This window comes from Stegodyphus dumicola, chromosome 8, assembly GCF_044657685.1.
Source record: "Stegodyphus dumicola isolate Sdum_Otavi_A_Nest chromosome 8, ASM4465768v1".
Taxonomy (NCBI): Eukaryota; Metazoa; Arthropoda; class Arachnida; order Araneae; family Eresidae; genus Stegodyphus; species Stegodyphus dumicola.
In genome coordinates, this window is record NC_140775.1 from 160077908 (window position 1) to 160096095 (window position 18188).

Below are 18188 nucleotides of genomic sequence, written 5' to 3' on the forward strand. Positions count from 1 at the left end.
GAATGCACGTTGTTTAACCTTCTTATGCTTCCGATGATTACACCTCTTTGCACTCACCTAATGCATAATAGACGTTAAACCAAATATTATATGTCCAAACTATTGTACCAAATTTGTTATTATTGTATCTAAACTGTAATTACCAGATGTAATGCACTAAAATTATATCATACAGATTATATTGCTCCAAAATTGAACTGTGAATAATTTAACGAAATGAATATTATTTGACCATAGCTGTAAATATTTTACCAAACATTTATTAAGCTATAACTAGTATACTTAACAATATTATACACTATTGTACAATCATGTATATACATATTTCTTTGTACAACAGCCATATGTTTATCTTTGTCTGTTGCCATAGGTATTTCAACTATCATGCTATATGTATATATGCGTATTTTTAATAAAAATAAAGATGGAAACTACGCTGTAACAAATTAAACATATGGTAAACGAATACTGCCCGCGTTTACTTCAGCTTTTAATAAAAATTTTGCTAAAGTTTTACAAAATAAAAAATGGGCAATAAAACGAATTCCAGTTTCGGGCTTCCAGGTGCCGATATTCGGGTGGAGGACTATATTACTCAAAATGTGATGATTCTAGGTAGCGTTTTTTTCTCACAGTGCGAGAAAAGTATATACATTTATGTAGATTTTTCATTATCTAATTTATTTAAATATAATGCAGGGCGATAATATTTGTTGGCAAAAATTTGAAAAGTGATAAAACCGTTTCTAGTGATTCGACGCAAAATGCCGTCCCTTTTAGGCTAATAATAAGACGTATGTAAATTTAATAAACTATTTTTTAAAATCTTTTGCTCTCTTAGTGTTAACTTTTAGTTATTGATAGCTCATTATTTGGATTATGATTATTTTGTATGCTGTGTATTATAAAAAAAAATATAAAGAGATCGATTATACATTCTTTTAAAGAGGATCGATTGAAGAAAAAGGTTTGGGATTTCGTGCTGTAACAGATATTACGTAAATTTTAGGAGACTCAGTGCTATTAAATTTTGACTTATTGTCCCCGTGTAATACACTGTTCTGAGCGCAGATAACTGCCCGATTAGAATTCACTTTGCAAGAACATTCGCTCATGAACAGCTGATTTACTACTAATTACGACACTTTAATTTCCTCCCAGCAAACGACTGTCAAAGATTAGTTAGAACTGCAATTTTCGATTGTAATATATTGAATCTCGCAATCATTCCATTGTTTGATAGAGGGAAGGACAAATGAACGCTAACAGCCTAGAATTCAAATTCGATTTGAGACGATTGATACTGCTATTAAATCGAATTTCAGCAGAAGGAATTCTCTGATACTTAATTGATCTTCTGACGAAGATGCAGACAGTATTTTGGAGATGGGTACAGTTGTAATTCTCCTATTAGCTGTTAGAGGTGGTGACAATCCTAATAACACTTTAAGTCACTGCCATCAATCTACTAATCTAACAAATTCTTGGCCCGTAAACGAACTAATTAATCAGAAATTAGGTTATTTGGAAAATTTGTCTGTTAGCGTCTGACTGTGAACAAATGTGAACCTTTCAGCGTTCTGAATTTAATGATGAAATTTGTTTGAATTGCTTGCTTTTTATACTATCAGGTCATTTTTAACAGCTTTTTTAGCATTTCTGTTGCTTACAGTAGTAATGGATTAGATCCATGTTAACATATTTAATTATTTGTAAAGATTACTAAGTTTTCCAAGCACAGGAAATATCAAAAATCTTCCAAGCACAGATCTTTTAGTTGTTAGTTAGATGTGCTAGCTATTTACGCAATGAGAGCACTCACAGGGAAATGGGACACGATGTATTCTTTAGGGTGTCTGTCGATAACATCGCAGCAAAAACATCGCGGACGAAAACGTCGCGGAGTAAACAACGCAAGGCGAAAACGTCGTGCTACAAAACATCGTGGGAAAAACATCGCAAAGAGAAAACATCGCAGTGACTTAAAGTGTTATTAGGATTGTCCCCACCTCTAACAGCTAATAGGGGAATTACAACTGTACCTATCTCCAAAATACTGTCTGCATTTTCGTCAGAAGATCAATTAAGTATCAGAGAATTCCTTCTGCTGAAATTTGATTTAGTAGTAGTATCAATCAAACATCGTGGTACAAAACATAAACGTCAAGAATAAAGTTCAAAAACTTCGCAGTTTAAAAACATCGTCGTCGAAAATATCGTGATAAAAAATTAAGTATCTACAAATCATCGCATGACGATAACATCGCAGACATGCTTTTTTAAAGTTTTAATAATTGTAAATGGATATTTCCATAATGATTTGTGAGCGCAAGATGTAAAGAAAGATAATTTTTAATTTCACATTTTTTATTAATTAATAAATTTTTGCTGAAAAAGTAAGAAGGCAACTTAAGCATAGAAAATTAAATGCAACTTATAGGTTATACCTTTCATGAAAAATTACCAGTAAAAACTTTATAAAAAATGATTTACTAATGGCCTTTGGTACATGGTGACTATGTACATGTCATGGTACATGGTTTGAGGAAACTATGTCGGTTTAAAATTATATTAAATGCTATAAAGTTGCATTAATTTTCTATTCTTAAGTTTTCTTCTTATTTTCTCAGCAAAAAATTATTAGCTAATAAAAAATATGAAAGTAAAAATTATCCTTCTTTCCATCTTGCGCTCACAAATCATTATGGGGATATCCATTTACAGTTACTAAAGCCTAAAAAAAGCATGTCTGCGATGTTATTGTCATGCGATGATTTGTAGATACTTTATTTTTTACCACGATATTTTCGACGACGATGTGTTTAAACTGCGAAGTTTTTGAACCGATTTATTTTCGACGACGATGTTTTAGAACTGCGATGTTTCCTCTTTGCGATGTTTTCTCCCAGGATGTTTTGTAGCACGACGTTTTTGCCTTGCGTTGTTTTCTCCTCGACGTTTTCGTCCGCGATGTTTTCGGCTGTAACCATTCCTTACATTCCTACCTGTTTAAAGGACGATTGGAGAGAGTTATGAGAGCCAGCCCAGCAAGGCTCAGAGGCAACAAGCATCGCCTACATCACTTCTTTTCGGGTTCTGCTGCAAAGATCATCAGGTTATGGAAGACAGGGTAAATGAAAAATTGTCAAGGTCCTTGTCGTATAAGAATCCTGGATCTTGCGAGGGTTGGCTGGATATATTAACTAATTATATAACGAAACAAGTGCACTGGTATTCGATAGTTCTCAACATATTTTTAGACGATCTTAATCAATCTTGAGTAAACCCAGTTAGTGGAACAGATCCTTAATCACTTTTTAAGTTGATTGGGATTTTTGTCTTTGTAGACTTCAGTTCTTGCAAGGAAAAATAGAACTTTCTTTTTACTTCCTTGTACGAAGTAAAAAGGAAGTATTGTAATCGCGAAAAGCTTCAGGTAGCATATTTCAACGAAAATATCCACTTTGACAGCTTTCGAATGAAATTTAACGATGTTTTTGCGTGATATCTGTACGTAAGCACAGAATAAAAGACTCTTTCCTCCAAAAAAACTAAAAAACTGCTTTAAAATGAATTCTGAAGAGAATTTTTCGTGGCGTCTGTACGAACGTATGTACGTACGTATCTCGCATAAGTCAAAAACGAGTAGCCTCAGAGCGTTGAAATTTTGTATATAAGACTACTATAACATGTAGATGTGCACCTCGTATTTTAGTTGCAATCGGCCGCGCCAAACATATATAAATATATTTATAGTATATATATTCACTCTGTCACCCGGCTCAGTGATCTCAGTTTCTTTACACTTATATGTTTGTAAATTGTACATTTTTTTCTTTAAAAATGATTGAATTCTGTTGTTTTTATCTTCGGGTTAAGGATTTTATGCCTTTAGTAAATCTGTGTGCAATATTTTTAGAATTATCAGCAATTTTAAAGTTGTTTAATTGCCGCTAAGCCTGTTTTTAATGGCGGCCATTGATGTTTACATTTGAAACAGGAGACTAGTGGATTTGTTGCCAATCTAGAGAAACTTAGCTTCGCAAACGCATTCATTTATTATTGCCAATTAAATCATGCTTAATTCTTTCTGGAAATTTTTCGAGGAAATAAGCGTTTGAGATTTACTTCGTAATTTTTAATATAGATATTTCGAGGTTTTATGTATTTTTGCCTTCTCGCGAAGTGAGAACTGAATTAATTAAATGAGAAATACTCAATCGTCTGTGAAAAACTGTTTCTTTTTTGTTTTGTTTGCTTAATTTCTTTTATACATAGTTCTAGCTTTATTATAGTATTTGAACAGAACATGTGGCAACGATTAGATAATTCTTTAAATGATATACATTTTGTGCATTCTGAGTTATAATATGAATGAAATATAATACTGTTAAGTAAACCTAGCGCCAGAGTGTCGCTATGGTAAACAAAGTGTATTTTAAAGAATGCATTTATTCTATTGTGGTTTACGCGTTGTCGGCGAATTAGGTTTAATTCAATATAATAAGTTTAAATAAAATGCTAGAAAAAATGCGTATAATTTAATATTCCGTGCAAGGAAGTCCTGTGGTGTACACATCTGATTTTTTTTATTGTATTGTAAACTTTAACTACAATTTTACGCTGTAGTTAAAGTTTAACTACAGTGTAAAAAAGTAATGTTTATTACTAATTCAACGAAATCATCTTAATCAATATAACTTGCTAAATATTGTCTGTCTTATTAAAGATTTCAACAGAAGAGCCATCGAGGTATTTGTGTGAAGGATTTTGTGTGCTAAAAAACTAAAAATATTGCTACTTTAGGAAACTCTTAATTATGTGCATCGTACACAAGCAGTCTAGTGAAATAAACGGATACTACTTAGATTCTTAAATAATTTAGTATATATTTTATTAAATACTTCAAAATGTTCCAATAAAACAATACTCTGGCAATCCTTGTCATTTAATTCCCATGTCACGATGTTTTATACTGTATTTTCTCCTTTTGCTTTTTTCTTTTGAGTTGTTTTGTACAGTGATATTTTCCTTTTGCTCTATTTTCTTGGCTACGATTTCGTACGTGAAGTTTCCACCTGCTATCAGCCTCATACAACATGCAAGGAAATGCGGATGGATTTTGAGTTATCAGAGATCTATTCTTCAACCACTATCGGGCTTCGATGACATCAGATTTCGAATACATATTTATTTTAAAAACATTGTGTTTTTTTATATAATAACTGAGTTAGTTACATAGAGGATTAGGAAACTTTAAAGATAACGCTTTTTAAATTTGATCTCATTATGTTATTTTAAATAAAGTAGACGTGAATTAAGCGCCTAGCAAGTTAAAATTCGATTTTATCGAGGAAGAGTCAATTTGCCTTTTTATTATGAGGATATAGAAATGTTTTAATTGCTTTTATTATTTTATTTCCATTTTGTAGAAATAAAATGCGGGGAACGATTGTACGGTATCACATTTTTTTTACTGTTTTTTGTTTGTCCGTATAAATGTTTTCTAAATATAAGCATGGGGCAGAAAGCGCGCAAAAAGATTAAATTTCGTAATTTAAAAAAAAATTATTTTTTTTTAAATTTAAAAATGAAAAAATCAATATTTGCTTCTTATAAAAGTTTTTGTAACTGGAAATATATGTCTGACTAACGGTTGCGAAAATAAAGGCCAAGCAAGGATTTTTGTGAGCACAGTGTATAATAAAACAGTAATGCAGTACACATAATGCAACTCAACTACGTGCAATATATGACACTAATTATATTAATTCAGAAGTCAAACAACAAACATCAGCGTTATATTTTCAAATTTTCACAAGTTTGTGTCAAGTTTTATATCCAAAATTAAATAAACAGCAAATCAATAAGTTCCAGTTAAACGTGTAAATTAAACTCTACCTAAAGAAGCAGACGTAAGACGTCGTAACAGCTCCTAAAATGGACATCATTCTTAATAGTAGTAATTACTAGTCACATCTTGGAGGCATTTTCTCCTATTTTTCTTTTTGATTTACCGAGCTTTATATAGAAATTGAAGCGGCTTTTAACTAAGGTTAAACAAAAATTTATGTATATCCTTATAAAAAGCTATCTAGATCTTTTACTTAGCGCCTCCAACGTAGAATTTCTTTTTTTATGCTGTTTCTGAAGATTTGATAACAGCTGGAATATAGAGTTTATGCTTTATTTGCAACATTAGTAACGAAATTCCGCTAGTGTTTAGGGTGGAGTTTTTCGCACTAGTGGTTACCTCCAAGAGGCGAAGAAAGCTATGAGCTCGAATAAGGAAGAAAAGCCAGTACATTCCGAGGAAATTAATTTAGCGATTCTCTACATGGAATTTCTCTCTACTGCTCTGAGACTAGAATGGCGTCACGTACTAACGACCACCGGCGCCAAAAGATGGGCAGATTACATTTGTCTGTTGCCTTTGCTAGAGTATAACCATCTTTCGTGAAGAAGATTTTCTGTCTGAGACGTTTGTTTACGGCAATAGTTTCTCAAGGCACGATAAAATAAGGTTCTCAAGGTATGATAAAATAAGGTAAGGTTAAGCCAAATTTGCATTTAACTTGAACTCCTTAATCGTACTGGATGGCAGACGAATTATTGTCCCATATTATGTTTAAAACTAAAAACTATTTAAATTTAACTGTAATAAAAGTAAATATCCAAGAATTACGAAACATCAACCTTGTTCTAGCTGAGATTCGAACTCTTCAAATCCAGATTGCTAGTCGGACGTCCTAACACTGCAACGAAAAGGCATGCGGTAAAGAAAAGAAAATTCTTGACATTCTTCTTTGAACAGCGACTGGGGATTAGGGAACCCGGTCCAGTTTGACGACGAATTATTACCTACCATATTTTAGTTCTAGAGCCACCTTTAGGGAGATTAGATACATTTTGGAACAGGAAACATGAAAAATCAGCAGTGGCTTCACAGGGAATCGAACTCCGGATCTCCCCATTGCCAGCCGAACATGCTTCTAATTAAATCACGGAGGCGAGCTGTCAGGAAAGAGAAATTTCTTAAACGATGTGCAGATATCGTGTCACTGATTTTTATTCCTGCTACAGCTTTACAGTTCAGTTTACATAATTATTAAGAAAAATAACAGCATAAATTACGCCAATATGCCAATATTAAGCTCTGAAAATTACATCTTTCAAATGAGGTACTCTTCGATCCATATGCTGCTGGAATCGACCAGTGAATCTTCGGATAGTTGCGTAGTATTTCTCTCGATAAGGTGGCTACCTTGTGCTGAATGACGGTTTTCAAGTCTCATTTCAGTTCATATTGTAAAGATTATGTTAATTTTATTAACAGTTAAATTTTAAGTTAAAGTTCCTTTCCTGTCAATTCTTAACTTCAATTTATTACTTCCGTCCAGAACGTAGTTTTAGAATCCCGTCTGAATACATAATGAGGAAGAGCGGTATTTAACCGCGAAGTTCTTCGGTCCTAGGGAGAGAGATACCAGGTATTTTGGCTGCACACGTCCGCCTTTTCAGGCTACTCTCTCGTAAGCTATTATTACGCTCGGCCGTATTTTAGGCCCTTGATAGCTTCGCAGTCGATTAACGTTAAGGGGCCAACTCTGTTAGAATCTTGATAGCTTCGGCTATATCTCTTTAGTTAAAATTAAGTTTAGTAATTTTCTTAGTCTCTTAAGTTCAAGCCCAAATTTCGGCTTTTATTGTACACTGCAAGACGGAGTTCTGTTAAATCTTATTTGAATAATAAAAGATGACATGTTTGGAATAGACACATGATAACTCCACGTTTGGAAATCACACGTTCTGAGAATATCCTCATCAAGACTTATATCAAATCCCTAGCCGTGGTTGCTTAATCCTATTGAAACCACACATCGGTTTAGTTTATACGCCTTCTGTGAAGTTATAGAGTATTACAGTGCACCATTCTGCATTCACTGTTGTTGTGGAATAACCGTACTAAAACATATATAGGCCAATATTTCCAAACTTATTCCACACCACACTATAACCTATTATGAGTGTAAAAGGTACTCAAGACGTTGTGCGATTTTTCACTGATGGACACCGGCAGTGTACTACCTGAAGAAGACGGATGGCATTTGCAGGATGTCATTTTCAGAACTTGATACTGCCGTGATTTTGTTACGATAAGGGCATGCATTAAACTGCAAATTTACAACTTAAATAAGAAACATCATTTGATTATTTGTATTTACTGCGTTATTTCTCTCAAAACCATCAAGTTTTTTCTGCCTCACCATGTACTAGGTTTGGTTAGGTTTATTTGACTATGGCAAAGCACTCTATGACTATCTGTCTAATAGGAGGGATGCCTTCTTGGAGGATTTTCTAAGGGAAACTGGATCGTACATACATTACACATGGGAAAAACCACGATAGCGCCTATGCAGTCAGCCCCTCCGATGGAAATAAACTTCGAACCGAACTATTTGTGTTTAGCGACTTAACCGCTCGGCCGTTGGTGGGTGCCATGTACTAGAAAAAGTTACAGCGCACTCATCCCAGCACAGATACTAGGGTAGGTTTCTCTCATATAACTTACATTTCATAACTTACAAATTAAAATATATAATGATTATATTGTCACAAAGTATGTTTTTGAGCGATATAATATTCAACTTTTGCAACCCTCAAAAAGAATTGGCTTTTCTTATGACAAAGAGATTGTTGATTTTTAGTGCATACGATATATATATATATATATATACAGATGGCTCTGGGATTGCGGGGAGGATTGGAGCAGCATTTGTTGTATATTATTTTAGTGTCGAAATCGACTATATGAAATTTAGATTAAATAACCGTAACTCTGTCTTTCAGGTAGAGTGCGAGGCTCTATATCAATCTTTAATTTGGATTAACAGATGTGTTGTCTTTCAAAATACGATTAATATTTATACAGATTGTTTGTCGCTGCTTCAATCTCTCTCCCGCCTAGACAACGCCAATCCCATCATCCTGAAAATGAAAAACTGTTTACAAGCTTTGAATTTATTGTAAAACTGTATTTGTATTTAGATGTAAAACTGCATTGGAGCAAAGCTCATGTAGGGCATATTGGAAACGAGAGAGAGCCGACTGTCTGGCCAAGGAGGCAGTCTCCGATATGGATATTCCCTTTATTGAAATTTCAGGATATAAACAGATGGCCATCACACACATGAAGAAATATTACATTGACAAATGGAAAATCCCATGGGAAAATTCACCAAAACATAAAGGATACTTGAAATTTATCAGAATTTCTAACAAAAGGGCTATTTTTAACAATACTGATTTAAACTAAATCCTTACTGGCCACGGAAGATTTCCCTATTATTTTAAGAAATTCAACTTACAAAATAATGAACTTTGTGCTTCTTGTAATGCCATTGGAGACGCGAAATATTTTGTGGAGGACTGTCCTATTTTCGAAAATCAGAGGAAGCTTTACAAAATTGCTAATGATATATATAAAGATAATTTTGATATCAAGACTTTTATATCTTTTGCACAATATGTTCTTAAATTTTTTTAATGCAAATCGACGTGTAATTGGAATTCTGATCTGATGTTGTCCTTTGCGTTAATTTTTGTTTGTATGTTCGTGAGTACTTGCTACATGTTTTTCCCGATTTTTATTTTATATTTGAGTATTATTTGTATCTTACTTATATTTTGTATTATGTATTATTTATTTTGTGTCTGATGTTCTTTTGGGGTCACTCTTTTTTTTTTTTTGACCATGAGGCCACTTCGAGGCCAGGTGGGTCTGAGGGCAACCCCAATGTATTACAACTTACATCTCATTCGATATTACGTAATAACCCAGTTAATTTTCATAGTTGAGGGAAATGATGGAAGAAGTAGAATTGTAGAATGGACTTCATATAAAAATTATTCTTTAATTAAAATAAACCTTTAGAAAATTAGAAAAAAAGCGAGGAAATATTTAAGTATTTATTTGTAATTTTTAGTTATTTAAAAGAAAAGTGCTGAATGTACTGTTACTAATTTAATTATGAATTCACAGTAATAATTACGAGCAAGTAGGACATGTTATATATATTAATTGAATTGCTTAATTAGGGCTGATAGATGTAGTTTACTTTTCAAATTGCTTAATCCTTTACTTATATTCTTATTATTACTTGCGATACAGATCTGTGGTAGTTTTACCCAATTTCTTTCTCTGTTTCTTATTCTTAATCTGAGCAGTAACTATTAGGCTTTTTGGGTAAAAGTTATGCTTCTTTAAATTTCTGTTTAGTTATACTTGCTTCACATTCCTAAAGATTCCGAGATTCCGATAATTTGGATTATGGTAAAACAAGCAGGGCCTGTCTGCCTATTTCATCTCAGAAACCATCAGGATCCCCCACCCTGCCCCACTTTGTACTCGCTAAAGCAACAGCACAACGAAACCAGCACACCTCCAGATCCTCTTTTGAAACTTAAATTTCCCTCGCTATTTATAAACCTATATCTGGTGGAGCTGACTGAAGAAGTAAAACTAGAGGACAAATTAACATAAAATTTATGCATTAATTATAATAAACCTTACAGTTTAAGTAGAAAGAAGAGAAACGGGAGATTATTAGAGATATTCTTAGGAGAAAACGAGAGATTATTTAAGGATGTAAAATCTTGTCTTTTTGGCTATCAATGGCGTTTTGACTCAAAGTATCCACATCTCAAAGTTTAGCTTGGCGACTTCCGGCACAGGCATGAAGAGTGGCGCAAGAGATAAAGGGTGTAAAAAACCCTTTTTACTTATCACAACTTCTTTAACAGAAAGGCACGGGCTTGTGCTCATAAAAACATCGATTATTTGCGGTGAGAACTTAAAGGTAAATTTAACAATAAATTCGAAAAGTAAGAAGCAGTGCTAGACTTCACAATTTAATTTACTCTAACAGGCTGACCCAACATAGTTAATATTCATAAAATACTCATTAATATTCCGTATCTGAGCCTGCTCTTTATCAAAATGATTTCACATTCATCATTTGCATATTTCTTCTGGTTTCTTGAACGCATTTTATCATTCGCGACAACTTTGAAAGACAATTTCTTCTTTAATCTTCCTTCACAAAGCATTCCTTCCATAGATTTTTACAGATCATCCTGATTGTTTCTCATTAGACTTTCTTTGATTTAAACCTGAAAGCATATACAAATCGTATTCCATTTTAATAGGAATATGACAGCTTGATAACTAATCAGGGCCAGCTTTGGAAAAAGTAACCAAATATCAGTTGCCATGGTTTCTATACAAACCTATGTTCTATCACGAAGGTCTCTTGTGGCCTTCAGAGACGGAGAGTCAACTATGGAGCAATTACTTACCTCACTATAAGATGGCGACACAAGAAGACGACAACCAAACATGCGAAGGTTGAGTCCACTTAATATAAAAAGGTAGTAACATTAGGTAAAATTGTCATGTCAGTAAAATCTCCGGGATTTAGAAAACATATAACGGAAATTATATTTTCTTTGATAGTTTCAGCTACGCTCTCGGCTAATCTTTGGAATATGGTAACAGGTAGTTTGGCGACATTTTGGTAAGGTGATAAAGTTAGGACTTTAGTAGTGTACATGGATAATGTCAAGAGTGTGCGCAATGCCATTTTTGTGCAATTCTAGGATTTTTTTTAAGTAAAATTAGGTCGACGTGTGCATGGATACCGTGTATGTGCAATTCTTAAAAACGCGGCAAGCAGTTTGCGATTCTGCACTTTCTCCCAATTTCGCACCTAATTTTCGTCATGATTAAGCACTTTTGTTCCATAAAAGTTCTAGCATAAGCGTGATTTGGCTAGCAGATTGTTGGAAAAAAATTTTAAGTAAAAAAAAAAAAAAAAAAAAAAAAAAAAAAAAAAAAAAAAAACATGGCTTTACTTCGTGAAGACAAAATGGCGTCCAAACAAAAACTAGCAGGTTGCTGTAGCAGGGTTGGTCGCCAAATTTCGCCAAAAAAACGCCAAGTTACCATAATCCAAACATTAACCACGCTCTCTTCTTCGGTAATTACTAGGTGTAGGAATTGTAACATATGCTTGAAAGAAATCAAAGCAGAAGTTTCTATTAACTAGTACAACATTTCGTATAATGAGAGAAAAATAGTCCCCCTCCCATTTCTTTAAAAACGTTTTCGAATTTGATGAGAAATGTTTTGATAATAACTAACTCCAAAACATAAGAAAACAAAAATTATTTGGAACTGGTCTCAGGAATATTTTTCTAAACTCGAGATTTCTCGTGATGACATTTTTAAGCCAATCAGACTCATTCCTCTATTTCAAGCCACAATTTTTCATACGATACCTTATTCCACTGCATCTTCCTTTCTACAAACTATGACTTCTTATTTTGTCACAATTTACTCCTTGTATCTACAATAATATTAGACACCTAATTAGCGAATAAAATCGGTAATGAGCCCTTGGTACGTGTTTTTTCTTCCATTTATTTCCATTTATCTTATTTTAATTATTTCTTCCATTTATCTTCCAATGTTTTTTCGAAATTCCATTTATTTGAAGATAAATGGAAGGAATAAAAATTGTGGCAGTTAAACTATGCTCTTCTTCTTACAGCACAAATTCAATTCACTATTCCAGATTCAATTGAATATATTAAATAAAAAAAGAAGTTATTCACGTTCTTTTTTTTACTTTTCTTTCTGAGGCCAAGACATCAACAAAGAGAAAATACTTGTAACTTAATTTCGTAGAAATTTAAATACAATAGTATTTTGTTTTCCCTCTTCAAACGTACAATCGTTTTTAATAATCCTGAGACGATGTGCTTTATTTATAGTAAAAATAGGAAATCCCTTGTTAGTTTGCGTTCTTAGCAATTCCAAAACAGAGCAAATTTGGGCAATTTGAAAAACTTTGATGCTTTATTTATTCAGATTTCCTATTTTACATTTTAGTAACTATTTTTTTTTATTACACAAAAATTTTCCAAGAAAACCTTCATTTTTTTGGTGAATTATATAAAAAATTTTAGTGTTTGCTACCATTGATTACCGTATATTTTTTGTGTCTAGTTTGAAGACATGCAATATTGTTCATTGTTTTTGAGGGTATTCAAAATCTGGGAAGAATAAGCCTACAGTCCATGTTGGTGTACGAAAAACCCAGGTAATCAGGCTGCCTTTTATTTGTATGAAAATGCCTATTTTTTCAAATGTAAGTTAGAGAACATCTTATTTTTTCACTTCTCTTACTTAACGTAAGACAGACTCTACCGTTAGAACATTGGGTACATTATAGTTACATTTATGCATTATTATACATTGGTTCCTTTTTTTAATGGCGGGCACTAGCCAATTTTAGTAAGTACTAAGTACCAGAAGTGGTGGTCATTTCATTATGGAAGCAACTAGGCGGCCAGCGTTACCCCTTATCAGGAAAGAGATAATTTATACCCATGCCTTCTCCGGTACTCGAACCCGGACACTTTGGTATCGCAGTCGGCTCCTCTAACCACTAAACCGTCTTGGTGGTGGGTACATTGTAGTAGTAGTAATAAATTGAAGGTTTGCGACAAAGTTACTTTAAAGCAGCAGTTAATTTGATAAAATTTATTTATTTTATTAAATCCCAATTTGATAACCTTCGCTTCTTCTATTGTCAACTTTCACCAGAATGGGAATTAGTTAATGGACATAAGGGCAGAGTTTTTTTGTGTTCGAGAGAGAGACTTTAACTGTCACTTTAGTGTTATTTATCGGTTTTAGTTTCACTAGCTGTAATTTTTTCGTGGAAGGATCGAGTCCACCTAAAGCTTATTTAGGCACTTATAATACTTACTTAATATTTTAAAGTGTTCAAAATTTCCTGCAATCTGCAAAGATTTGCCTTTCTTATTGTTACTAGACAGTGTAACAGTTAGGGTAAAGAGTAAATGAAAAGGTTTATTTTAAATATTCTTCTTAACATTTGTTATTCTACTTAGGAGTTATGACCGGACAATAAGTAGTCTGTACGGATCTATGGGGTTAAATTTAGAGTACTTTGGAATTGTACACTGTATATTCCAAATCACGCACAATTAAACTTCAGCCGCTCTATTAATATTGCTATAGCCTTGGCGCGGGTTCGAATCCCTAAGAAGTGATGGATGTTTGTAAGTGTAATGTGTTTGCGGCATAATGGCACTTAAAATCTTGTGAAGCCGAAAGTCTCTCGAGTCTCCTCTGGAGGTTTTCCGTAGGGAACGAAGTATGCTAGGCTCTCGGATCAGTTTTCTGGTATGTTTTATGTCAAAATTAGGATGGACTTGCTCTATCTTACGATTGTAATTCTGTGGTGAATCCTGAACAATTTTCTCCGTGATTTAAAAAAATTTACTGAAGAAAACAAATGGAAAGTCATGTTCTACAAGAAATGATAAGACTTCTAGATGACCGACAGAGTTCTGCTATTGCCGACAAATGCATAACGTTGCGAAGGATTTTTAAATGAACATAATATATTCATACATTTCATAAAATTGAATGAGAAACGGAAAATTATTTTCCAAGGATTTTAACAGCAAGAAGCCTTCCGTAGATTCAAGCTTTGTTTCTTATTCGAAGAAAATTTTTTTTAATATTGTCCAATCAAAAAAGAAACAATTAAAAAGAAAAAAAAAAGAATGTTTATTTTACTTATATGCGGGCCAGGGCACATGTTATTACAAATTTTCTTTGCTAGCATAAACTGATATCTAAGGTCCTAACATAATTGGAGCGAACTATCGTTGCGCCTGAAGGTGACGACAGAGATTTGAGAATGTCACAAAATAACGTTTTTATTAAATTAAAACTTTGAAAACAAAATTTACGTTTCGTGCTTAACAGGCTCAGCCAACCACTTGATGCGATAAAACTTAAAGCAACAGTTAGTTTTAAATTTTTATTAGGCTTAGTGGTCTAAGACAACACAATTTGATTTAACTGGAAATTGGCTGGAAACTTCTCCCAGGCACGATAATTAAAATGTCGGAAACTATAGTACAAATTGAATAACATTACAAACTTATCTGATGTAGCGAAACCTAGTAACGTGGTCTCGAGGGACAGAAATACACTCTAACTTGATCTAAAAGCCTCATCATAAATACTCGAAAAATAAATTTGCTTTCTGGTAGGGAAACGGAAAGGAGAAAGGACAGTAAAGATCTAAATCATAATAATTGGCTAGATTAGCATACTAAAGTTGCAGAATTACTAGCTAGGCTATAAAAGTAAAGTAGTCATAAAATTTAATTACATATTGTGAAAGAATGGTCAATATCTTTGACAGCACATGTATAGAACATTCATTCTTCTCCACCTAAACGATCCCATTAAAGTAATTTCAAGTCTTAAATTTTGAATCAAATTAATCTTCAGAAGTAATAATTAAATTACTTCTTGAGCTCAAAATCGTGCATTATATTTGGTGCTTAGTATAATTATATTCTCTGGGACTTTTATTAAAGGTTCTGAGAATCTGAACTTAAGAAATTGTTTTGAATGGCGTCGGAAGTAAAGATACTAGAAAACATAATAGGAACTTCGTATATTATAAATTACCTTATCTCCGCTAGCAAACTTCGCTTCAAATAAAGCTTACTCAAATAGAGTTCCGTTATCCGTTGATCAAATTGAATTCTTTGCAATGAAAAGCCAAAGACATTAAGGGCATCGGGAAATTGCACCAAATAGCACCAGTTTCTTTTCCCGATTTAAAACGCATAGCGAAAAACAGATAAAAATATCCCGACATTTCTTTCCACCCCCCCCTCTCGCTTTCGCCTCAATAGGAAAAGTAACTCTGTGAATGTAATAGGGAAAAAAAATATCCCGACATTTCTTTCCAACCCCCCCCCTCTCGCTTTCGCCTCAATAGGAAAAGTAACTCTGTGAATGTAATAGGGAAAAAAAGAAAAACAGGGAGTTGAAGTTTATCGCCTCGAAACGAATGCCTTCGGATTGGGAACACAAGCAAAGGGAAGAAAAGTTACGAGGAGTTTTTCAACATTCATGTCACGTTTTGAAAGAGATTCCCGTCGGTAGAAATAGCTGTTTCTCGTTTCAAATTCAAAACAATTTTTGGAGCACTTAAGTTCTCCTGCTGTTACTACTTTTTTCTTGGCTTTTTACGAAGTCAAAGGAGTTTTAGTTATAAGTTGATTCATTTTTTACTTTCGAATAACAATTCGAAGTCGATTCATTTTATTCGTTTGGAACAGTACATGCATGTTTTTATGCATTACTTTTATCTTTATTTTCTTCTTACTTCATTTCATTTCAGATTGCGCATTTTGAGAATATCGATTATATATATGTATATTTGAAACATATTTCTTACCCAGTGAATTTTCTTTTATCGCATCAACAGACTCTAAACAGTAATTCTTAACCGTGCAATTAAGTAAAATAAGGTTAAAAAGTATTTTATAGAATAAGCTTTTATTTAAAACTTATAAAATAATAAATAAATTAACAAGAGAAAAGAAACCTATCATATAGTTAATTTAATAACAACAAGAGATCAAATAACTCTCTTTACAAAACTTTTCTTTACTCATCACCAATAATAAACAAAAATTCGTCTCACTTGGAATTGGTCGACCAAGTCTCGCACCTCTCCCCAGTCGCCTTTTGCGTGGGGCGAGAATGTAGAAATTATTGCCCCGCCATGCGAGTTGTTGCTGTGGTATAAAGTTATCTATTAGGCTTTTCGAAACAGACCACAGGAAAAATCTACGATGGTCTCGCCGAGATACGAGCTCCAGATTGCAAGTTGGATGTGATTGCAGTTGTGCCATGAAGGTATCAAGTAAAGAAAAGAAAATTCCTTATATTCCTTCCGGCTTAAGGGGCTTGTGAATAGGAAATTTTACTCACCAAATCCAGATGGTGGCGAATCATCGTCCACTATACTTCAGCCGGACACCGCTGTAGGCAGATTTAATCTATTACATCAACGAATGTATGTGCTCGAATACCGCGAGTTAACAAATAATGAACGTAAACAGGTTTAATGTATTCAAATATCTTACAGTAATCAAGCTCTCAAGTACAGAACTAACGTATCCAAGCAACGTAATGATGTATTCAATGTGTTGATGTATTTAATTGATGGATCATATTTAATGTAGCATTATTATTATTATTTCATGCATTTAAGAATTATAGCAACGCGCGCCTGAGAACATCATCAATGCATTTTAAATACTTACCGTATATACCCGCGTATAAGTCGATACCGCGTATAAGTTGACCCCCCCTTCGACATAAAAAATTCGTAGAAAATAAGAAACCCGCGTATAAGTCGACCCCCCACTTCGAGAAACTTCGAAAATTTTTTTTTAAATACTACATTTATTCAAAATCATCTGAGAAAAAAAGTAAATATACGATAAAAGATACCTTGGTAAATAAACAAAATCAAAATCCTTCAACGTCCGATTCATGGTCAGATTCGCCAAACATTTCATAGAACTCTTCTGGCGTCATTGGATCGTCATCATACACATTTTCAGTCTCGAACTCTGTATTGTTGCAATCACTACTAGAGCCTTCGTCGTCATTTTCACTTTCAAAAACAGCATCATCTTCCGTGCCGTCTAGTTTGTTGCTAATACAACATTTTTTAAATGATTTTATAATCATTTCAGAGGGTATTTCGTTCCAAGCATCTTTAACCCACTGAACAATTAATGTAATATCGGACTTTTTAATGTTGCCTTCCTTTGTAAATGTTGGTCGACCGGAAGTAATCCACTCAGCCCAATATTTTCTAACATTTACTTTGAAGGGCTTATTGAGGCAGACATCTAGGGGTTGAAGGACGGATGTCAATCCTCCCGGAATTACGGCCACAGTCGTTTTTAGGTGTTTTGTCACTTCTTCAGAAAAGTGTCCACGAAAAGAATCGTATCTTAAAAGAGGTTTTTGAAAGCTGCTCCCAGTCTTTTATCCCACACATTTTTAAGCCAATCGACTGCTCCGGTCAGCATCCATCCATCCCTTTTCATGGGCGCGAACCTTTGGTTTAATCGAAACTTACTCTAGTTAAAGTATGAAACTCTGTGATTAGTTCGTCACATAATTTAAGTCATGAAATTACTTCAAGTAAGTGACTTATTTGATAATTCGTCCAATTTGAGTGCGGGAAGAAAACAACTGCATT